Source organism: Scophthalmus maximus, chromosome 21 (genome assembly GCF_022379125.1).
Source record: "Scophthalmus maximus strain ysfricsl-2021 chromosome 21, ASM2237912v1, whole genome shotgun sequence".
Classification (NCBI taxonomy): Eukaryota; Metazoa; Chordata; class Actinopteri; order Pleuronectiformes; family Scophthalmidae; genus Scophthalmus; species Scophthalmus maximus.
The window spans coordinates 10,700,855-10,725,167 of NC_061535.1; the positions used below are offsets into that span (position 1 = coordinate 10,700,855).

The window sequence follows — 24,313 nt, forward strand, 5'->3', positions numbered from 1 at the left end:
TTCACTAGCTATTCTCGATTGACCTAGTTCAAAGGCAAATTAGAAGACATGTTACAGGCTGGTTGGGTCATGAATATCAAGTCAGCTAGGAGGCTTTGCAGCTACCGGACGTACATCTGGGAAACTTGTATTTATCTGCCCCATCTCTCCAACAGAGTAATAATTAATGGCTGTCAGCCAGCCTTCAGTCGGCATAAAGAGTACAGGCTAAATTTTTCAGCACCTTAAATGTATTCACCTCCAAAAACCAACATGTTCCCCCTCTTTTTAGCTCCTAAGACACTTTGGGAGTTTAAAAAATGTAAGTAAAGAACTTTCTTGAGAGGAATCCTGGATAATGGGAACCTGGCAAGAAAAGTTGCAAGTGACTTTACATCTCACAACATTCAGTCTTAGGACGTCAGCTGTCGCCCAGGTGGGGTTAGAAAATTCGGGAAAGGCCATTACCATGTGCTAATAGAATAGTAAAGAGGGCTGTCCTACATTTCACTGCACTTCACTTACAAATATCCATTGTCTTAATGAAGTTAAAGCTATTTCTTGTCAGCTCTGGGGATAGGAGTGTGTTGAAGGCAGAAGTTAGCGTAGAATGAATTTATTAAGTGTGGAGATAAGCATAACGTTGAAGGGGGAGGAAGGTAGTCAGCCTCACCTTGTCCCAGCTAAAAAAAATGCAAACTCTTCCAATGGTAAAGAAGCATGTCACCGATACATATATAACTTGTTTCTGCGGAAAGAAGTTCACTCCAGCTTTACTTTACAACAGACCACTTTGAACTGTGAAAATCTCATATTATGTCCAACCTGCGTTGAATTGATTTTTCTGACCTCTTGAGGGCAGAACAAGCTGAAAACACAACATCATCAGATTGGGCCCCATCTAGTCTGACTCACCGGATGTACATTGGGAGAATAAGCCGGCCATTTGGCACCCATTTCACACGACATTCTCTTGCCCTTCTGCTTCTAGCAATATTGTTTAAAAAAAACAGCTTTACTGTGGGAAACAACAATCTCAGAGTGAACAAACGACACACACCAAGTTGTTTTTAAAGATTTGGATGGTTTGGGTCCTTTTTTTTTAACAAAATTTGACCTTTTAATTACAGTGCTTGCCTACGCACTTATAATTTTCACCGAAAGACTGACAATTGATGCAGCACATTTTAAAAGGAGGACCCAAAGGCAGAGTGCACAATATAGCAATTTCATAAAAACCGCAGGGGATGAGGCTTACTGACATTGTGAGGGCAGGCGGAAGTCAAAAAAACCCAAAGGAGCAGTCCAAACAGTTCATCCGGAACCAATGAGGGGAGCAGGCAGAAATCCAGAGTCCAGAAAATCAGTCCAAAAATCCAAACCGAGGTAAATGCAGTCCGACAGGCAGCACACAGGGATGAACACACACCACACAAAACAGCACATGGTGGCAAAACGCAACACTGGAGCCAACAGAGGAGGCGAAACACGGGGTTTAAATACACTGAGAGCTGATCAGTTAACTAGACACAGGTGCAACAAAACAAAAAAAGGAGGGAAAACACACAGTGTGGAAGTAAAGGTCACAGCAAACACATGGGGAGGAGAGATTTCAAAATAAAACAGGAAGTAACAAAAGTTTTCATGGCTTGTCATGGAATGGCTAAAAAAATGTCTTTCGTTCATCTTGTCATGCATGTATTAAAACTTCTCAGTGCTAAAATGCTACTGTACAAACGGTAGCAGCATTGTTTTTGACAAAATTCTCTTTTGGATTGAATTTGAAAATTCCATTCAGATTCCTCCACGGCGGCGGGTGGCTGCATGTTCATCTTCGTACCACTTGGCTGAGATTGGTGCATAAAAAGATGAATAAAACACAAGCGGAACAACAAGAGAGCAGGGGAAAAAAACAGGCAAAACCATTTATTCTGTTTGTGTTCAGCACATATAACGCAAAGTCAATATTGTCCCAACCAAGTACTGCACACACCATCCTTGTTGTGCAATTATGCAAGTCAGAGTAAAGTAAGAGTTTTACTGTTAAATTCAAGACAATTGAACAGGCCCAACCCCCCCTCGGCCAAACACATCACCTGAAAGAGAAACACATGCAACACGGGGCAGGAGGAGGAGAGACAGAGTCAGCCCTGGACCAATAAGAATGATTTAATCCTCAGCATACATAAATTATTTTGTGCAGGGCCAGTTACAGCAGCAACAACTGTAGAATATAATGTAATAACAATACAATCTAATAACCCTGCAGCAAATGCTACCTCTGTAAAGCCTATTTTGTTAAGGGTATTTTTTTTTTTAGATTTACAACTGGGTTTGTGACACATTTGATTTATTGTTGATATAAACATTTTGATTGTAGCAGCTTTAAGTTGGCACTCTCAAGTATAATTTCTGTTCGCAGTCATGCTTTACATAAAGTGATTTGTCTTGCTGGATGTTTAATTTATTCATCCATGCAACTGTTTGAGAGGAAAACCAAAAAATATAGTATTTTATTTGTCCATTATCCGACGTGAGAAGAATCTTCTTGCCAACTTATAATTGGCTCATTGACTTTTTTGTGTGTGTTGTTTTATTATGACTCTTAGAGAAAGACACAAACGAAACAACATTACATTCAGACTTGTCCCATAGTGAATGGATACAATAGTCAAGAGTTATAGTATAATAAAACTGGCGACACAATGATGGTCTTGAGACCTAAGTGCAGACACACAGGCTGGTGAGCATAAGAACTTCTAATGAGAAAAGTGTAGGAAACCAGGCTTAAAGGCAGATGGGTGAACAAGCAGGCCGGTGAGTTTGCAGGCTACAGGTAGCAGGAAAAGAAAAAGAAGAAAACACGCAGGAACATACACAGGAACTAAAAAATGGAGGGGAAAGCATCACTATATACACAAGGAAGGTACTTGTGGGATGGCCCGCCGCCACTACCAGCATCTTCCTCCCAGGCAGTTCCTGGGAAGATAACGTTAAAGTCAACTGAAGATAGCAAGATGATGGTACTGGTTTATATCAGAGAATAACATTTGCTAGTATTGCAGATTTTTTTTGTAGGGGGAGGGCTTGACTCACCTCTATGCAATTGTATGCCATTTACCAAGCCTTTCAAAAAATTAAATATAAAATATATTGGTATCCCATTCACATGAAGATATTATTTTTCATAATATTTGATCTACTTTTTTATTTTGAAAACCAGCCAGCCAGAATGGTTATGAACAGTAAGATGAAATGAAAAATGCTTTTGAGTCATTATTGTTCCACAAAAACCACATACTTCCACCGACACTGTCATTTGTCTGTGGCCTATTTATTCTATTAGAATAAGCAGTCGCTCTATCTCATCAGGTAAAAAAGGCTCCAAATGCATTAAGAGGCTGTTGAGTGTCGTCAGCTCACCCACCTGACAGCATCCTTGACAGACACACAAAGAGAAAGGTCCCGCTTCCACTGACAGGTGAACTTGAAACCCGCCCCCTGAGACTTTGTTCCTTTTTCACGAGTCACTTTTGTCTCTTTATTTCAATTTCTATTTATTTCACATTAAATCACACAGTCTCTCAAAGACCAAGCTGTCAAAATGCCTGCAACTGAGAGAAAATGTTGCTTGATAACAAAGTAAATTGCAAAGCTCAAGGGTCTGAGGGCCCAGTGTTTGTTACACACCACGTGGACTGAAACGTGTAATTCCAAATTAAAATGAAAATTCTAATAATGACTAGGTGCAAAATAAGAGCTGACAGCTGTCATGAACTAATAAATGCCAACTGTTATCTATACACCCGACGCCCAAGACATAATAAAATGTGTGTGCTTCAATCCCTCTCCTCATGTTTTATCAAATAAAATGGACATGGAAAAATGACATTATTATTATCAGAATTATTGTTATTATATACTATTTTATTAATCATTACAGTTTTATTTACAATCCTCATCTCGCAATAATTCAATAACTTAGATACAGATACAAAAAACAAAACAAGGCTGGATCAACACCTGGTGCCTGTCATATCATGTGCAGGTCAGTCAATCATAATGTACATTTTCACAACATTTAATACATTTCACGATATAATCAATATTTTCAACACTTTGTTGCTCTAGATTATGCATCTGAATATTATCTAAATATTATTGTCCTGTTTCGGTCACATTGTGGGCGTTTGAGTGCGTCTACTTTGCCCGTTGCCCCATCTGGCTGTTGTTGCATAAATTATACCTGCAGATGTTTCATAAAAAAAGAAAAGAAAAAAAAAGCCCTGGTAAGAAATGAAAGGAGAGCTTTTTAAATTTGAGGCAGTTACAGAAAGTGCTGAGTTTGTATTAACAGCGTATAATGCAGTCAGCCCCGGGAACGTCATGGCTGCGTTGCGTGCGGATTGTGTTGGTTTTCATTTGACAGGTCGGAGGAGCCACACAAGCCCGCGTGAGACGCACATGTCTCCATCTAGAGTTTTGGCATCTTGCCTGTGGTCCCCAGCAGAAAGAAAGACAGAAAAAAATCTGTTCATAGTCATATTGACAACATATTAGACACGTCACATAAAAGTGACACCTTACACTTAAGTGTCAAAGTCTGGAAAGAAGCGCAGCTGTTTAATACCTAAGGTATCATAATCTTATCCACTGCACTTTTTTTTCCTTTTTTTTTCATACATTTTGCCTGTATGAGCTTTACAACAGAGATGCCAGGGAATATGAAAAGAGGGACAAAGGGGATGACATGAAAGTAAGCTTTCCTGAATGAAATATAATAATACCCCACCTTCTTCTGTCTGGACAAAACATGGTTCTGAATTCATATTGTGCAGGTTTCTGGACATAATGGTATTGGGGCGTGTAGTAGATTGTCTTCCCTGCTTCCCTCTTTACATCTCCCTCTCTCCGTCATGTTGTGTCCACCTTGTTCACTCTTTCGCACGGACCGGTCACCACCTTCAGCCTTGACTTCTACATCACAGAAGGAATTACCCTGCGGCTGAGGGCAGTCTGACTCAGCGCCATCCCCAATACAAATGAGCTCGGCTGGACTCAGCACTGAGACAAACTAAAGTGCTGCCATGCGAGCTTCTCAATCTTGGGCAGGGGTTTTTATTATTTCATCAATATTCAGTGATACAAATGCTCCTCAAAGACGACATTGTCATCCTCATGAGGCTGAGTTTTGTAGCGCAGACATTCAAGGTTTACAAGGCGACCTGAAAGCACAAGCTGTCGTTCATTTGTATTTGAATTTTTCAAATGAAGTGCAGTTGTTTTTATTTCAGGCTAGCTGCTTAGGTGTAAAAGAACAGAAGGAGAAAGGGAAAGAGATAGAGAGAGAGAGAAAGAGAAGACATTTGTATCATTCAGCCACAAGCAGTAACTTACAGCAACGCTGCATGCATGCCAAGTGTGTAATTTTGAAAATATTGCAAGTGTAAGCTTTCCTGGAATTATAATGCGGCCCAAATATCTCCCCATGTACCTGCATGTGCCTGTTTTGAGCACTTGGAGAAGAGAAATGCTTTGATAACAGCGACAGCGCTTATTCACTGTAATGATAAAAAACACAGACGGGCGGATAAACACTGTCCATTAGCGTGTCCCATCGCTGCTTCGATGCCGTCACACTTTAAAGCATGAGAAATGCACAATTTCAACTCTTTCTGGATCGCTCAGCGCTGCCACACTTGTTGCCCGTGGCCACATCACTCATGGTGACGAGAAGTGACTCCAGCTGACGCTGGCTGCGGCTGCAGGCTCTCCGGTCGCCGATGACCTCGCCATTCCTTCCTTTGGAGGTGTTCCTCGGCGAGTTCGACACTCCGTCAGAGCATGATGAGTTTTCAGAGGGATGAGCGTGCGAGCAATGACTGCATCATGAATATTCAGAAATCTGTCTACTACAGTTGTCGATTAGACACAACCTAGAGACGCATTTTGACTTGAGGTGCGTGGATCTTTTTCGTCCCAGGAACTCTTATCAAGGAACTTAGAGGTTCCTGTAGACTGCAGTTGTCCGTCTGTGTTTTCATCCTCGTCCAAAGAATGGGAGAGATTAGACAAATTAGCCCGGAGATGTATGAACAACCGAAGGTTACAACAAGTTGTCCCACTCCGGTCCACCAGGAGGTGCTCATGTAGAAGACTACAACAACAGTAAACGTGCTGAGACCAGCACTAGTGACAAAGCATTTTCGAAACACCCAAAATAGTAAGACAAGTTATTGCAGAGGTTGACCAGCTGAAATTAAAATGGTGGGGTTCTCGACCAATCAGGCATCTTCAGCGATGCAAGCCCCGCCCCAAAAGAGACTTTTTGTGGGGGAGAGGAGATTTTCCCAGAATTAATTTAGACCCTGGTCCCTCGCTGTGCTCCGTGGATTCTGCTCGCAATTCAGGATCATTTAAAACTCAAATGGAACCACAAAACATTAAAAAAAAATTACAGATCTATATTGGACAGAAAATAAGTAAATACTGCATACTAGAGTTCTGCAACCAGACCTTGTTTTTAGGGCTTCTTCTGATTTTACTATTTTTAAATATCTTGACGCAATTTTACTCTCTTGAATATTGATGTGAACAATACTTACAAGCTGGGATTTGATCATTAGAATATACAGTATCAACATATCGGGAAGAGGGGAATAGATGACCTAGAGGGCAGATAGACATCCTGCCCCAAAAGCTCAGCGGTATTTATCAGTTGCACCAGGCTGGAGACCTGCTCCATGTTATTTATCTGAAGTGCAGCTCCCTCCTCATTGCATATCTATTTTAATAGAGGATGGCCCAAGCAATGTGTGAACAGGAGCCTGTTCACTTCAATAATTAATCCAATTCATTAAACCACTTTCTGTGGTGGGCAGGAGCAGAAGGTCAGGACAACAGGCCATCCCACAGAATATTAATGGCTTTCTTAAATTCATTTGGTAATTTTTTAACAGGATACGTTTAAAAAATTTGGCACGAAGCAATGGGGAAACAGGCAGAAACCAGTATCTGGCAAGAGGTAATATTCTTGTTATTGTCTTTGTCAACGTATAAAGGGGAACCACATCTTAACACTTTTAAATGTTTTGGCTCTGCTAGGACATTTGAGATATGAAATTTTCTCAAAGATTTTTTGGAATTTATGCTGTGATATTTCATTTTCCCCTTGCTGTGTCCTAATAAAGAAACCATTTCTCTCTTTCCTGTAGGGATTTTGGTTTGAAAAAGGACTGCTGACTTTCTGCACACACGATGGTTATCGTTATATTTACGGAATAGGACAATGCTTATTGAGGCTACTCCAATAATTGTGAGGAGAGACCACAGTGCCCACTCATGAAAAATGAAACACCGCGAGAGGCCCTTTTCTCTCCTCTTTGATGTGGTACTGAGTAAAAGAAGCTAAAGTCTAAGCTGCTGTGCGTCTCTTCTTTAAGGAAACACTCACGAGGATTGTGAGAGGGCAAAGTTATGGAGACTTTGGTGATCTGAGAGAGTCTGGTTCACACACACACACACACACACCAGGCATCAATGAAAACAGAAGAAGAGAGTGGGCTCGCTGTGCTCCGTGGATTCTGCTCGCAGTTCAGGATTATTTAAAACTCAAATGGAACCACAAAACATTTTTTTTAAAAACTACAACTTTCATTTCATGTTGTCAAAGCTCAGAATATAATCACTCAATCATGTGTATCCCCTTGATGCATTTTCTGTGATCTGTTTTTATTACAGATCTATATTGGAATGAAAATAAGTAAATACTGCATACTAGATTTCTGCAACCAGACCTTGTTTCCACTTGCTTTTAGGGCTTCTTCTGATTTTTACTATTTTTAAATATCTTGACGCAATACAAGCTGGGATTTGATTATTAGAATATACAGTATCAACATATCGGGAAGAGGGGAATAGATGACCTATAGGGCAGATAGACATCCTGCCCCAAAAGCTCAGCGGTATTTATCAGTTGCACCAGGCTGGAGACCTGCTCCATGTTATTTATCTGAAGTGCAGCTCCCTCCTCATTGCATATCTATTTAATAGAGGATGGCACAAATAATAGGAGGAGGCATAGTAACAGAGGTGAATGAAGTATTCACCTAAATTTACTGAGGTCACGCAATTTGTGTCACTTTTTGGCGGGGGGGGGGGGGGTAAATTTCACGAAACTCGAAAGACCATTTGTAAACAGGATTTACAAGAGCCACAGGGAAGGTTGCGGCGGGAGAAATACATCTGTATTAAATCCAGGCTTGTAAATAACTGAGAAGGTAATATAGGAATCTTATCCCGGCAACTGAACTCTCACCCGTGTGCTCTATCTCATTTGCAGAATGTGTCTGGTACCAGGCACGGTGTGGTCATCTGACGACATAATGAGGCACTGTCTCACTAAATCAGACACTGAGTCAACTCAATGGAAACTGTAGCGCACAATTGCACAATTCTATTTTCTTTGTTAACTCTATTCCAGAACGAAGACAGTGAATTGCATTGGGGTGAACCAAAGCTTCAACGATTAAGCAATGAATCAGTTAGACCCATGACACAAAATGTATTCAACTAAACAATTGAAACAATTTTCTAACCAATTACTTACCCAAATATTTCACCTTGGGCCTTGGGGGTGGGGGATATGGCCGACGAAGCATTGTTGAGGGGGGGGCCCTGTGATGCCAGTGGTAGTGCGACATCACATTGTCATGTGTCCATACTGCACGAGGTCGGTTCACATCAGGACAGGTGTTGAGTCAGCCTCAGTCCGTCGCTGCTCTAACACCTCACAGCTTGGTCTCCCTCATTACACAGTCCCCCCCCCCCACTCTAATCCCACAAAAAGTTGAGAAAGCATATTAAATGGATGTGAGGGAGAGTTGCTTCTGTTGCTAATTGGATTGGAGCTGGTGGGCATTGGCTCTGCGGCACAATGGGAGCAAATGAGAGTGAACAGGCAGATTCTCTTTGGCTGATGTTCCAGTTATTATTAGGCACAGAGAGAGAGGTAATTCACTCAGATCAAAACGGATTTTGCACACAATCTATAGACTGCACTGTGAGGTTGGCAGTGGTTAGCTCTGTAGGCCCCGCAGCAAAGAAGTTCTGGGCTCAAACTCCTGCTGGGCGCATACCGAGTTACCAAATACTAAATTTCGATTGCCTGAGCTGAAAGGTTTTACAAGGTGCTGGAAGGACAATCACGTGCACATACAAAAATGGACTCACACATACATACACAACTAAAATGACAGTGTAGGAGACGCTGGGAGGAACCAGAAAGTCAGCGCAAAACAACCATTTTCACACCAAATATTCATATTGAGGGCTGCACGGTGGTGTAGCGGTTAGCACTTTCGCCTCACAGCAAGAAGGTTCCGGGTTTGAATTTCTGTGTGGAGTTTGCATGTTCTCCCCGTGTATGCGTGGGTTCTCTCCGGGTTCTCCAGCTTCCTCCCACAGTCCACAGACATGCAGAATGGGGTTAGGTAAATTGGAGACTCTAAATTGACCGTAGGTGTGAATGTGAGAGTGAATGGTTGGCCATCTCTGTATGTGGCCCTGCGATAGGCTGGCGACCTGTCCAGGGTGTACCCCGCCTCTCGCCCAATGTTACTTGGGATTTGCTCCAGCCCCCCCGCGACCCTTAAATGGATAAAGCGGTAGATGATGGATGGATGGATGGATGATTCATATTGATCAGTATATAAGCTGCACGTTAAAAGGTGCCCTGTTTACTTGTTAGCAGTCTCTTCCTTCTCCCCTTCAGGGGAGTTAATGGACATATGAATCTTTAACCTCAAATCCTCAGAGTTAATGTGACTGCGCCGAATCGCCATTGTCACTAAATAAATCAGTAGCTTTTAGCAATGGAGCTCCTCCTCGGTATCTGGGTGCACCGTTGTACACAGCCTACTGAAGTGCCTTTGAATGTCGATGTGCTCACTTGCCGGTGCGCATACGCGAGTGCCTCTCATTGGTGATGCGACTGCTCGGCTTGGGGAAAAATGAATGCACGGACTACGCAGTAACCGACCACAAATCTTTGAACCGACCGGCACGAAATATTGAGGCAGCAAAGTGTTTCACGTCTGTGAGTCAGTCCAGTCATCCAGGTCATGGTTGTCCAAGGAAACCTGTATCGAGGGCGGAAGGAGTTGGTTGTAGATACCTGAGGACTTTTCACTTCTCAGAAGTAGACTCGGCCAGAGAGGTGGACGGCTATTGAGTAAGGTTGGGTACCGGACCTCATGCAGGGGTTTGCAGAAACAATAAGGAGGAGCAGGATGAGGAGCCCAGGAACACAAGGAAACATATAGTCAAACATTTGAGTAAACTGCGACGTGAATTAAACGGAAAACCTTCCGAAGGGTGAAGAGCAGGAGCTTCTCATTTTTCTAAAAATCGATAATGTCTTCATCAGAAATATTTATTGTCAATACCAGATACCCCAGGGAGACTGCAGGCAGATGAGCCATACAGATCAAGTTCACAGTTGTATAGCCATCACCGAATGTGAGCTGTCCTCGAAAAAAAAAAAAAAAAGTGCTTTATAAGCCAATAGAGTCGAGACAGCTGCACACCATTAGATTATATGTGGAGTTTCTCTATCGGTCACATACAATATATCCAAACATTTTGGCTCGTCTTGCCAAACCATTTTTGTGTCTTCTCTGTCCTCAAGAATGAGTGCGTCCTCGCAGACATCCGTGGGTCCTGTGCTGCAATGGAGAAAAGGGGACTCTGTGTTACAAACACAAATGTGTGGTGAATTAGAATAATCTTACTCTGTGTAGTTTGTCATCCTGGGTGAAAAAAAGAAAGAAAGAGGCCTAGAGTAAGACAATGCATACTGAGTAAAATTTAATAAAACAAAGTTAGCAAAATGGATCTAAACCCCCAAAAATCTCCATAATGCAGGGGATTTGGCGGGAGCATGGCTCTGGAAGGCCGCCATACAATAACACACACAAATACACACACACACACACACACACACACACACACACACATTGGGGACAAACAAGAAACATTAGAAAAACAGTAGGAGCACATAGGGAGTGCAGGCAGAGGCAAAGCCAATACCTATCCTAACACCCTTTTAAGAGACAATACCTTGAATTGTCAGAGCCTTTGCTGTGTGTGCCGTGAAGTCGGAGAGCCAGGTAACCCGCGATACGCACCCCTCCTGACAGTGTTTGAAGCCGATCCCCCTAAATTATAGATATTAGTATGAATTCTCAATAGCAAAAAGGTTGATGAGCCCAAGGGCAGAGAAGGATGTAACACTCACCAGGCTTAACATGCTAAACAGCACGCTGAGAAATGGCTCCCGATGTCTTTATCTCCCCCACTTTATCTCCATAGCAGAGCTTTGGGTGGGACTTGTTGGAGCCATTTATGCGAGTTGTTGCTTCACTTGCAGGTCCGCCCAGGAGAGTTTTTGTCGTCCATTGTACTGTGCACCATCAAATGTCTGCAGGCCCGTCACAAATATCCGGAGAGCACCATTATTGTTCGTTGTGAAGATAAGAGATCAGGTATTAATTCTCAATAGCATATGAAATTGAAAAAACATTTTTCTTCATAGTGTAATAAAAAGAGTCTACGTGGGTGTAAATATGGCGCAACAGGAGCATTCTCATGCTGCAGAATTAATGTTTTCAAATCAATTAGACCTTTTTTTTTATCAAACTTTAGAGAACATTACAGAGGAAATGTGGACATAATTTGATCCAAAAACATAATATATTTTCCTGTTGCTTGACATTTTATTCACGCACAGTGTGACCAAAAACATACCATTTGAAATCAAAGTGTAAACACAGTTTTAACCCCATTGGTCCCACGCAAACTTTACTTATAGAAAATCAGGTTGAGGCCTTTGCTGCTCAGAACCTGCCACCGCTCACCCTTTGTCTTTCTGCTTCCTCTCCTCCTTCCCTTAGGGGCAGGCCAACACTGAGCCGGTTGTATGTGGCCCAGGCCGGTTCTGCCCTCGGCCATTTATTTTTGCTCCAGATTGGCTTTTACGTGCCACCTCAGCCTCCACTTTTTCCTCGCGGTTATTGCACTGATGCCTGACGAAGACACCTCAAGGTCATCTGGCGCTGGATATACAGCAGGTGCTTAGCTTTCCTGAACCTCTGTAAACTCTTGGCTCCGACAGATGAAATGTATGAATGGGCTCATTGTGAATACACCTTTTTTTTTTTTTTTTACTGTTCCTCTGTTGTCTCGGGGGACTGGATGTTGCTTTAGAGCCAGAGCACCTGCAGTACCGTCCAAAAGACCCTGCAGAATGGACAAAGAGGCTACAGGCCGGTGAGAGCAAAAATGACAATTCAGTCGAAATTATTTTCCTGACCGTGGAGCAGCTACTGCATGTGATTTACATTTATTGAAATGTCTTGATTAAAAAGCAGTTATAATTATTACGTTGGCAACCTCGTTCACACAGTTCAAGTCTATGCTCATTCTTTTTGATTTATTGCAGCGTGAAATTGCCTTAGATTTCTTCTCATTGTATTGCATCATAAAAATTTGTTCCGTATCTTTTTAAATTAACCGTTCGCTTCATCCCAGGTTTTCTGTTTCAGCCGGGGGACAGACTGCATACCGTCAATACACATGTTTATGACCCCCCGACAAGATCAACTGAGTTAAAGACCTGAGCACTTGTCCAAATTTTACTGCCGGACCGTTTGTGCGTTCAGTCTTAGTTCACCATGGACCAAATGTACAGATATTAGCTGCGGAACGGCCAGGAACTCCAGCTCTTCTCTCATCTCCCTTCAGTTTGTCTCCTTTCCCCTTGTACTTGTAGCTTCATGAAAGAAGATTTACAATCTGTTTTTACCTGTTCAAACAAAAAATGTATTGTGGAAGCGCCGTATCGGTCTGACCTGACAGCACTAACCACGCGACCTCTGAAATTCACCAGGGGTTTGTCTGACGGAGAATAGTCCGTCGCTAGCAGCTCTGCGAGGCAGCAAGGCTTTTCTGTTCCGAGCTTAACGGATACGTGGAAACTTTGGTAATACCGCAACTTTCCAGCCCCTAATTCCAGTCATTTAGATTTGAACCTCTCAGAATCTTGAGTGTCTTTACCAAATTGCTTGGCTAATCCATGACACGATAAATAAATCATTCCAAAGCCCGAAAAAATATCAACCTGAGAAGATTCTGTGGTTTACCGAAGTCGAACCCAAGTGATGGGGGCAAGGGAGCAAAAGGAATCCAGTGACCGGGGGAGCGGCATGATGTGTGTAGTGCAGGGAATCCAGAGTAGCAGAGCGCAGTGTTTTTCAAGGGGAATCTACGGGATAGTGTTGCTGAGGGAGCTGGCTGAGCGTGACGGCCGGAGGGGGCGGCAGAGGATCTCCCAAGATCCCGAGAAACTTTCGTCCACTGGTGGCTGAGAAGCCAACCATTGCTGTTAAGGCCGTTATGATGCCGCCCTGCTCCTCCTGGATTTAGATGGGAACCTGCAACGACCGCCGAATGTAATAGAACAGAGGGAAAAAAACATCTCACTTCACAGTCTGGAATCATAATGGCCTGAAAAGGAAGTGAACCAGACAGTGCCAAACGCCCTTAATCCTAACAGCCAGTGTAGACATGATACCTTCAGCTATCCCTCAAAGCACGACTCTATCAAGACGGGCCTCAACACGAGGTGATTTTAACGTCCCACAGGGAGATTCTTGGAACGAAACGCGCTTCTGGTGACACAAATGTAAAGGTTTAACCACGATCACAAGGGGACATTGATCCGGCCACTCCAATGTATAATATTATGATAAAGCACTTGTGTTCAACTCGTAAAATTTGAAGAAATTCCGATGACCTGCATTTGGAACTACGCGAGCCATTTCATTTCATGCAACTGTTCTCGCGGCTCCTTTAATGCCACAAACATTTGAACCTCCTTTTTCTTTTTTTTTTACTGCTGCCGCAGTGAGCTGATAATTTGATGACTGATGAGAGCTTTTCAGAGGCCCTGGGTACACCATCCCATATTTGCGTGTATCAATGCAGAGGTTCGGCTGCAAATTCTAAGCTGCCACACTTCCAATTAAAATATATCTGATGGCATTCACAGTGTCGGTATTACTTTCACAGCTAATCTGCCAAACTGATAAGGTGAGGAAGTGAGTGTCTTACAGACAGAGAGCAAGTGGGATGACACTAACAGACTCTCTATTTAATCAATGATCTGTACTATCTCAACCCCCTCATTCAAACAGCTGCCGCCTTGCCGCCAACAAAAATCTGATATATCTGCATAAACACCTTATCATTTAATTACAGCTGAGAGTTCTCCAATCCTGCCCCGAGATTGTGCTTTTGTGGAGGCCTCGCTGACTGAAATGATGAAGAGCTGGGAGACAAGTGTGCAAGTGAAGAGTATATGGTTTAACACGGCGAATTAAAAATAAGCGAAACACAAGGATGAAGTAAAAGCGAATCAAAGAAACATCTGGATCGCTCGCAGGTGGTTGGTCTTCAGCCCCACTCCCTCTACGTTAGCAGATGGGACGTGGGCCAAACTAAAAAAGTCAAATTAAAAAAAATTCTATTAACACAAAATGTGTCATAAAAAAAAAATATCGACTTAAATATTTCACATTTTACCTGTAGATTTTCTCCAATGCAAAAAACAACAACATTGTATTGATAGGTACATGAAACTCAAAGCACTAGGTTGAGGTTAATGGAATATCATAGTGTTGGGCAGAAATGATTCGAGTCAACGGTAACTTGAAGAATAAGCCGTGACTTTGTCTCGTATTTAAAGGAGACACATTATGCTTTTTTACTTTTTCCTTTACCTCTGGTGTATTATACATGTTTTTTGTGAATTTAAATTGGGACGGGGGCCTTAAAGAGACAGGAGCTAAAACCAAGCGTCTCCCACAGAGGCTGAATAGTGGAGTATGAGGAAAGTGTGTTTACTGAGCATTAGAGCATGAAAACCTCTTCAAGTTATATAGCATGAATTAGAACGATGAACCTGAATATGAGCATACATACTGTGTCTCCTCCTACATGTTTTTGTGCAGCCTGAACCTGACTATACAAGTAGCACAGCAGATCTCGGTTCTGGTCTCTGGTGTCAAAGTCCGGTATTTTTTCACTCCCGCAAATCATTGTGACACCCTCGGGCATCTCAACACGGCCGAAACAATAGGGAGCACGGTGCTTGCGGTAAATTACATTTCCTCCAGAATGTACATGCATTGCACTTTATTTTTTTCCTGAGAGAGGTTCATCTGTGACCTAGGCGTAACGAATTTACGCTGCGGGTCTTTTCTTTTTTTCTTACCCACTCGTGTGCATAAGTACATAATTACGTCAAAGACTGTGAGCGCTGTCGCGCCTCTTAGTGCACAGCGCCGTAGAGGCTGAACACATCCAGTGTAGACAATAACAACAGCTGCTGCCGTTATAGATCGGGCACTGTACATCATACCCTACGCGGTGCCAGATTCACGCATCGCACATACTGTTACAGATGTGGAAGAGTGGCATCAACACATTTTTCTATATCGCCAGCCGTCTGCATATCGTCGAATATGAGGAGGAATGTAACGATACGGGACTCCTGTCTTTTTCCGTTTTCCGACGTTGGAACCTTTTAATATCCAAAAGTGAGGAGGTTTTCATGTTGTGATCAGTGGTGTTCAGTCTCACATGGTTTGGGAAGACATGTGAAAGTATGTGAATACTGTATTATTGATGTCCTATCAGGCTGAGATAATCCAGTCTGCTGGAAATGAAAAATCGCAGCAATATCGTACCATTCATAATGAAGAAAACTGCAGATGTGAGAAAATGTACATTCATAATTGACTGCATGATGATTACACATCCAATCAAAAGTTGATTCTGAATCAATAATAGTCATTTGATAAATAATTTGGTGGTTGTTCCTATAATCCAAGTAAACACAGGGTCATTGGGCTGCGTGTATGATTAGTTTTATTAAGTTCCAGTGATGGAAGATTACAATTCCAGAAATCAAGCACTCCATGTTTCACTTTAAAGTCGTTTGGTGTGATTTTATTTCCACTCAGCATCAACTGCTCTGCTCATTTCGTTTCAGCTCTCTACTCATCAATAATGCATGGAGTGCTTCAAAAAAAAAAAGTCCTCTCCTACTGTAGAACCATCAAGATTTAGTATCACATTCTATATTTCGCCATCGGAGGGATCAATGGAGAGTAGGGGGGGGGGGGGGATAAAAAGTAATGATGGAATAAAGAACATACCGCAAAGCACCCTGTGGTGCTTCACCACCCCATCTTTGGTCGATGTTCTGTTTTAGTGTCTTCTCTGGGATGAAAGCATCTGCAGGTTCGACCAGGACGCCCTGTGCGTAGCCTGAGAGGGACGAACCCAGGCTGTAGGTCTCACTGGACCGCTTGCCGCTGCTTGTTTAAGGTGCTTTGCGAGTGAGGACGACTTGCGGTGGCTCCGCACATTAGCATTTTCATCGACTCGACTGAACTCAATCATCTGGAACTTTAAGTGGCAGGCGATGAAAGTTATAATCGGAAAAGAGAGGCGGGCGTGCGTCCCCCAAAACGGCCGGAAAAGCAAACCCTTGATCTAAAAACATTGCGGCTTTCCCCGTCAACAAAGCTGTGTTCCGTTATAGTGCGACGTATAAATCAAACGGCCGATTAGATCAGTTGTCCTCGGTTGTCGGCAGAGGAACCTCAGCCTTGATGTGGTTACACTGACTTGCGATTAATCTAAAGCCAAAAATCCATGTTAAAAAAACCCACAGCAGATACGATGATGGAGCATTGAATTGCACTGCTGGCTTTGGTGTTGAGGACTCAAATACAGAATCTATACAGAAAACACGCAACTACACAGTGACTTAACATACCTCTGTTGTGGCCAAAACACATACAGGTTCTTATTGTAGATTAGTGTTAACACAATAAAGCAGTAAATGTATAGCAAGATGGAAATATCTACACCTCAGAGCAAGAAGGTTCTGTGTTCGAGTCCCGGTTCAAACCGACCAGGGCCTTTCTGTGTGGAGTTTTGCATGTTCTCCCCGTGTATGCGTGGGTTCTCTCCGGGTTCTCCGGCTTCCTCCCACAGTCCAGAGACATGCAGAATGGGTTTAGGTTCATTGGAGACTCTAAATTGACCGTAGGTGTGAATGTGAGAGGGAATGGTTGTTTGTCTCTGTATGTGGCCCTGCGATAGGCTGGCGACCTCTCGGCCAATGTCAGCTGGGATTGGCTCCAGCCCCCCCGCGACCCTTAAGTGGGTTAAGCGGTAGACGATGGATGGATGGATGGATGGATGGAAATATCTACAGTTCAGGCTTAAATAAAGATTAGACAGAAACTATTTGGCACCGCACCAAATCTTTCCCTCAGGAGAGTGTCGAGCAGCGTGTTGCCGCCACTTGTTCGCCAGTTTTACACCAGGAAGTCGGCGTTAAGAGCTGTAATCTAAATTGTTGACCATTTCGTTTTTTGCGGGAATTATCTCAGGGCTGCCATCAGTGAAGTATTATTTCTGCAGAGAGAACCTCGGCTATCTCCCTCTCTGATCAATGCCTACTGTGTATTCAATCATAAGCTGGCGTCCATTCCACTCAAAGCGCAAAGCAATTACAAATGGCTGCGAGTGAATTGAAACAGGGACGGGCTGCGGTGTGGCGGCTGTTGCAAGTGGATTTGCTTTAAAGTTCGAAATGAATGGAGCCCATTGCTCAATGAAAATTTAATTTTGGTAATGTATTTTCACAACAGCCTCCTGTGAACTGAGACATCTCTCTCTTTTTCTTTTAGCCAACCGTTGCTGCTTCGCTTTTGGACTCCGAGGACCAGACGGGGGGGGGGGTGAACGGTAAGAGCCCATGTTTGTTGTGAAGTTTAGTTCCGACATTTTATCATCCCAGATGGGAAGCCTGGCTCCCTGTCAGGCGCACAAGGGAAAAGAGAACAACAACAGTACCGAGAGAAAAGAAACAGAAACACAAAAAAAGAAGAGCTCATAAATGTTCCCTAAAATGTCTCCTACACAATGTGTAACAAATCTGAAGTGCTCAAGTGAGAAATGACACTAATACGACATGTGCAAATGCGGCAGGTTCACTGCAAAAGGAGCAAAGATGTTTGTCGAACCGGGGTTCTCCAAACCTCCAGCCTGAGAGGACAGCTTCCAACTCACAGTGACAGACGATACGGCTCACATGACACAGATGTATAAGTTATCTCCTTATAGGCGAGGACAGATTGAGTCCCGAAAACTGTGCGACAGGGACGTCGTCCTTCTATCCACACGAAAAAAACCTTTAGCACAAACGTTGACGTCCCTTCAGACCGCTTCGGGCCGTTGGCCTTCAATTTTGGTTTCTAGGGAAGTTGGCAATCGGACGAGGGGGAAGGACGAAAAGACAGTGAAGGATTAGTAAAAATAGTCAAAGAAGGGGTGTTTTTTGATAAACATCTTCTGTTGTGGCATCACAATATGCAATATAATTTGTCTGCATTAAAAACACACAATCCCTCCAGTCATGTTCATGAATGAGAACAGACTTGATGTGAGTCACTTTGCGTTCATCTCTGCACAGCGCTGGTAAAATGGGCTGCACAACAGCTTCATTGGTTTAAGCCGGAGAGTAACTGTGACCGCCAGACAAGCGTATGACATACGACCGGGGAAAAAAAAGAAGGAAAAAATCATCCAAAACACCTCATGTGTTGACAAGCTGTAAGCCGGGCTGCTTGAAAACTAATAACTTTGTCCCTCAATTCATGCTCGGGGACTTTTGCCTCTACACACGGGCCAGTTTCGTCACCATGGTTTTTTTGCTGCGTGAGTTTTACTTTGAGAGGTTGGCACCTGCTGCCTGAGAGAACTCTCTGCTTCAGACATGGAGTTTCATTCATTCGTCCAAGCGCCCACACATATCAGCTGCAATATCCGTTGGCAAACAATCGCCGCGTACACACACACACCAACACTTCCCTCTTCTCTTCGGTTCCCCCCAGTTGTGCCCCTTCAAAAGGACAAGTTATCGTGACTATACAGTTTCCGTTGCAGCGGCTTCAACTGCACAATTATCCAAAATGCTCCACTTGTAAACACAATGTCGCAATTGGCTGATTATGCCAAAGCACATGCAGGGAGATAATGACTGATGGTTAAGTAGTAAGAGTCGTAAGGTAAACAATATGATGATCATGTTGTCGAAAAGCGGCTGCATGCCGGCGCGGTGGTTAGCACTTTCGCCTCACAGCAAGAAGGTTCTGGGTTTCGAATCCCGGTTCTGTGTGGAGTTTGCGTGTTCTCCCCGTGTATGCGTGGGTTCTCTCCGGGTTTTCCGAATTCCTCCCACAGTCCAAAGACATGCAGAATGGTTGATTGGTTAATTGAAGACTCTAAATTGACCGGAGGAGTGAATGGTTGTCCGTCTCTGTATGTGGCCCTGCGATAGGCTGGCGACCTGTCCAGGGGGAGCCCCGCCCCTCTCGCCCGATGTCAGCTGGGATTGGGTCCAGCCTCCCCGCAACCCTTGAATGGATAAAGCGGGAGACGATGGATGGATGGATTGGATATTATCGCAAAGTTTAGTATTTTGTCATTGAGAACTTTCATAAGTGCAAGCGTGAACTAGGCTCACACAAATGAACACGCGGAACCGACAGAGTTCTGCCATCGTTGTGACACGCGGTGAAAGCACAATTCTGGCGCGTCACAGCAGAACACTAACCAATATACATATTAATACACACCCCCCGACCAAATAATGCATATTTTTGCACAGCAAACAAAATAATATCAACACAGCGTACCACAGATATGCCGGGGGGCGATATCTGTTTTTCGGCTCTGAAGACACTGACGTTCATGTCCGTAAATGTGCAATGAAAGGAGCTAATGTGTTGACGTCATTGTGACACGGCGTCACATTTGGTCGATGGGCGCGCAAAGACAGCTCGGTTAAAGTTTGTTTCATCACAGCGTGCGCCGGGCGCAACGTTCATTTCGAAACGCCGTGGGAAAAAAAACAACCTCTGAAGTGGTGGATCCGGCTCCTGCCGTTACAATATGTCGAGTGTTTTTTTTCCGCGCCCTCACTCGTGCAGAACTTGCCTTATTCAGCAGAGAGACAGCAGCTCCCTCTAATCATGTCACCGAGACGGGAAAACACCTTCAAGTTCACATTTGGATTGATCTTTTCCTATTCCTCTCTCAGAATGGCGAGCTACGGGCTCCTCCTGCAGTTCCGCCCAGCTTTGCTCTTGTGAATTAATAATAAACTTCTTCTGCTCACTCCGTCCCTGATCCTTATTTGTGGCGCTGCGCAAGCGCTCCTGAAGTCGATCGGTGTCTGCCGGCGGCGCCCGCGCGTCCGTCAGCTGGTCAGACAGGGAATGCACCATGCAGACCATGACCGTGGTTTACTGAAACCCACTGACTGAATGAATCCCGTTCCTCTGGATATTCCCAGCCTCGCGGGATAAGCGCTGACTCTCTCTGCATTTCCTTTTTCCCGACTTTTGCTTTGATGTCGCCATCGGACCAAATTAAAGCGGACTAACGTGATATACATGTACTCTGCATATGTAACACCCCTGGGCTGCAAATGTCAACTTTGAATTCGCTGACCACGTTCACGCGGGGATAAGGCGTCAGCATGTGTTCACACAGGATTGTGCCGTCTTGCGATTAATTTATGTAGATCCAAAAAGTGTAATGCATCCTTTTCTAGATTAAAGCTCTGCCATCTCAACCTCCCGGTATGTCGATCGTGCAGCGACAGTAAAAGGCCTGAATTAAATAATTCAGTCACTGAAACTGTCGGCTCCCTGAACCGTTTCACCTCTTTTCAATCAAAGGTCCCACGCTCCTCTTGGGCTACACCTCGCCACCGCACACGTTACGCAGGCCTCCCGTATTCTGCTTCAAGAAAAAAATCCGCGTTGAATAATTTGCGCGCGCCCGCGTCGATCGTTGATTTCGTCATCCTGCGCGAGGTTCCTGCACGGCCCCCCCGAATTTAGTGCAAATGCTTTGAAGAATGCAAAGGGAGGCATTTCCAAAACGGAGACGTGCCGCCTCGTGCCAACCAGAGAAGTGGGGTTATGCAAATGACAGCAGGCTACAATAGTATTGCAGGCCCCTTTCATCATTTACTCCTCATCAAACGCACGCACAGATCTTCTGTGATCTGTGTGTTGTCTGTTAACGAATCCCAACTCCATGTACAAGTGTAAGAAACGCTCAGGGAGGGGAATCTTGCGTAATGCTGATTCAGAGTCTAAATGTAAAGCCGGCCCGAGTGAAGGCAGTGCTCGGTGGCGTCGCCTCACGGGGATGTGAGGCGACGCTGAGCGTGCGTCACGAAGTTCCTTCCCGTGGCCCGGTAAGCGGTGAGACGCCGCGGTGAATCTACGTCGTGATTAGAGTCCTATCAACAGTGCTGTTAATGGACGGGAAAACAAGAAAATTGGACGCCATCAACACGTTGCATCATCGAAACAATCTGATCTGAAGTGCGTTGGCAGGAATCCCACTCCAGCTTCTGACAGACGGCCTGTTATTTATGTTTCGACTCCGTGTCTCCTCTGCCTCTCCCCCCTCCTCCGCGAGCCCATTGATTAGCATGATTAAGTCTCATCAACCCAAATCAAAAGCGCCCCCCCCCCCCAACACACACACACACACACACACACACACACATTCGAGCAGGAGGAAAAAACCCTCCCTCATCAGACATAACTAATCAAGTACAGCTTGATGCCGGTTTTTCAGCCAATCACGCGCGGCCTCTGGCGCCCTGAATAAATAAAGGCTGATTTGATCAGTCTCAATTTTTAATCAGATGTTTGAGCCGCGGCGGTTATTTTCGCAGTCGTGCGCTCGCTCTTTGTTTTTTTCGCTGAGCTGAGGTCAAGAGGAGGTCCGGGTGACTTTGTCGCCAGCGTACAGCGCCTCCTCGGCTGACGGTGTATACACAGGTACTTTCCTGCTCATGTCAACCATGTAGCTATAATTATACACTAAGGTCTCAGCTTGTCAGCACTATCCATGTGTCATTCGCCCACAAGCTTAAAGCGGTCACTTTTTTCAAATGTGCGGTGTTGCTGATTCGACAGAGCAATGCTCCTAGAGGAAGCTTGAAATCAATGTTACAATGTATAAAACTGATCATCCAATGATATTTTTTGATAAGACAAAGGTTAATAGTGGACAATGGAAAAACGTTCACCCCGCTGATCGCAGTAGAGTAAATGTCGGGGGATCACCAATCTTATTGCAGCTTATTCTGCTCGTACCGTGAATGTATGCACCAAAAAATAATGGCGGTCCATTCAATAGCTGTCCAGATAGCTCGGGCAAATTTGAATCTCATGCCGTCATTGGAGGAAACTACGGTGGATCAGCAAAGCTGGTTCTAGGTTGTAGATTGATGAGCTGAGAAACATGCCATTTGCAAACTTGTTTTTTTTCTTTTTTTCTTCCAGTCCATCCATTAGATATTAATTAAGTGGATAAGATGTTATTAATCAAAGAACCACAAAAATAAACATAATTTTGTTTTGCTTTTGATTTTTAGGCTATATAATATAAAGTTTTTCCAGCGTTAAGTTTTCAGATCTCTTTATGTTGCGTGAATCCTGTTTCCATCATTATGAAACTCTGGACAAATATAGTATATAGCGCCTGTGTGCAATGCACACGCAGGGTATGAATCACCCCTCTGATGCTTTCCATTTAACCATAGCCTCACTCCACACGTTTCCATCATGTCAAGTGTGCTGCCAGCAAACTGCCCTCGACAGGTCACAGCTCGGAACAACGGTATTAATGTGTCAGAAAATGAACGTTCTCTCGAACCACATTTTTTTGAACTGCGGAACAAAGGACAAAGTGTTACTTCCAGCTTTTCTTTCTTTTCTTTTTTTTTTTTTTTTGCTGTTGGTACATCAACAGGTTATAAGTGATTTTGAAAAGTTACACAATGTCCCCCTTAAGGCTCAATAAAGTCCATTTTACCCTTAACCTCGACGATGATGAACAGTGACCCCGAGTAAACGCTACAGAAATAGAGATTGCTGACATTTACCCCCGACGCGTCCGGCCCCATTTGATGGCACATTTCACGCCATCGATTCGATGCATTCCTATTTTCTCGCAGCCAAAGGAGCCTCTCTTCATACTGTCGCCGAGGACCGGATTGCAGAGAAACAACTCATCAAGAGACATGAGAGAGAGAGAAATAGAATTAGAAAACGGATCGATCTCTATCTTCAACATTTGCCTCCAACCCTGGCTTAAGCCCCACCACCCAATGAAATATATATATATATATATATATATATATATATATCATTCATTTTGAGATGACTGTTGGTGTTTTCCTTATAAAGCCTCTTGAAGTTGAGCTCTTTAAGTGCCACATTAAAGAAATGATGCACAGGCAGCCTCTGAAAACTGGCACGATTCATGTTTACCATTTCTCTCTCAGATATTAAAATCCCCCTATTGAATTTGCCCCCCCCCCGCCCTCAACTCCTTCCTCCTGCCCCCCAGCATTTGCCATTATTCCAACAGTTTGAAAGAAAGAGAGAAACCAAAACATATTCCATTATGTCCTCTGTTGTATGTGTTTCATGTGCGTTCTCAGCAGACAGGTTATGAATACAAATGCGGGCCAAAAATACTATTTTACATTCACGGGGACAACCGAAAGGTAATATCGTATCTATTTCCCGGAGAACAATCACGGAAAGAAAAAGAAAAAAAAAGGCGTCTTGTGATTTCACACAGCGTGTGTGTGGCAATTCACCTTTTACTTTCCATCACAGTTTGACGAGATGCCATCCTGGGTTGCCACAATTTGGGCAGGTAAACGAGGCAAAGCGGAGAACAGCGGCCAGCTGATATGGAGATGAGACGGGGTTTGATGTCCTCGTGGGGCAAGGGTGAGATTGAAGGCTTGGGTTGGGGGAATGCATTTCAAATGTTTCTGGGTTTTTTTTCCCTCTCAGAACTTGCCTCGCCGCCCGCAGCTCTGACCTGCAAGCGGGACCTAAATCAACCCTCGGCAAATGAACTGAACAATGAGTGATGTTCAGCAAAGCGCTGTTGGCGCCTCCAATCAGCTGTTCGTCACCCCCGCAGGTGAGTCTCCGCTCGAGCCAACGTCTATCATCTGCATTCATATAGCAACCCTCGAAACCATTTCAAACGCCATTAGGACAATACAGAGTCTTAAAGACACTGAAGTTGGCCAAATCAGTGAAGCGAACACGTCGTGGTTTTCAAGGAGGCCGTGGTTTATGAG

The 24,313-nt window shown here is 43.9% G+C and overlaps 1 long non-coding RNA gene across 2 annotated transcripts in view; it reads right to left on the bottom strand.

Annotated features, from left to right (window-relative positions):
• LOC118291366 overlaps window positions 1-1,510 on the bottom strand; it is a 131,397-nt gene extending 129,887 nt beyond the window's left edge. For both annotated transcript variants that reach the window (XR_004786635.2, XR_007030293.1), the window contains exon 1: window positions 1,242-1,510. This is a non-coding gene — a long non-coding RNA (uncharacterized LOC118291366). The remainder of the gene's footprint in view (window positions 1-1,241) is intronic.
• Between the last annotated feature and the right edge of the window lie 22,803 nt (window positions 1,511-24,313).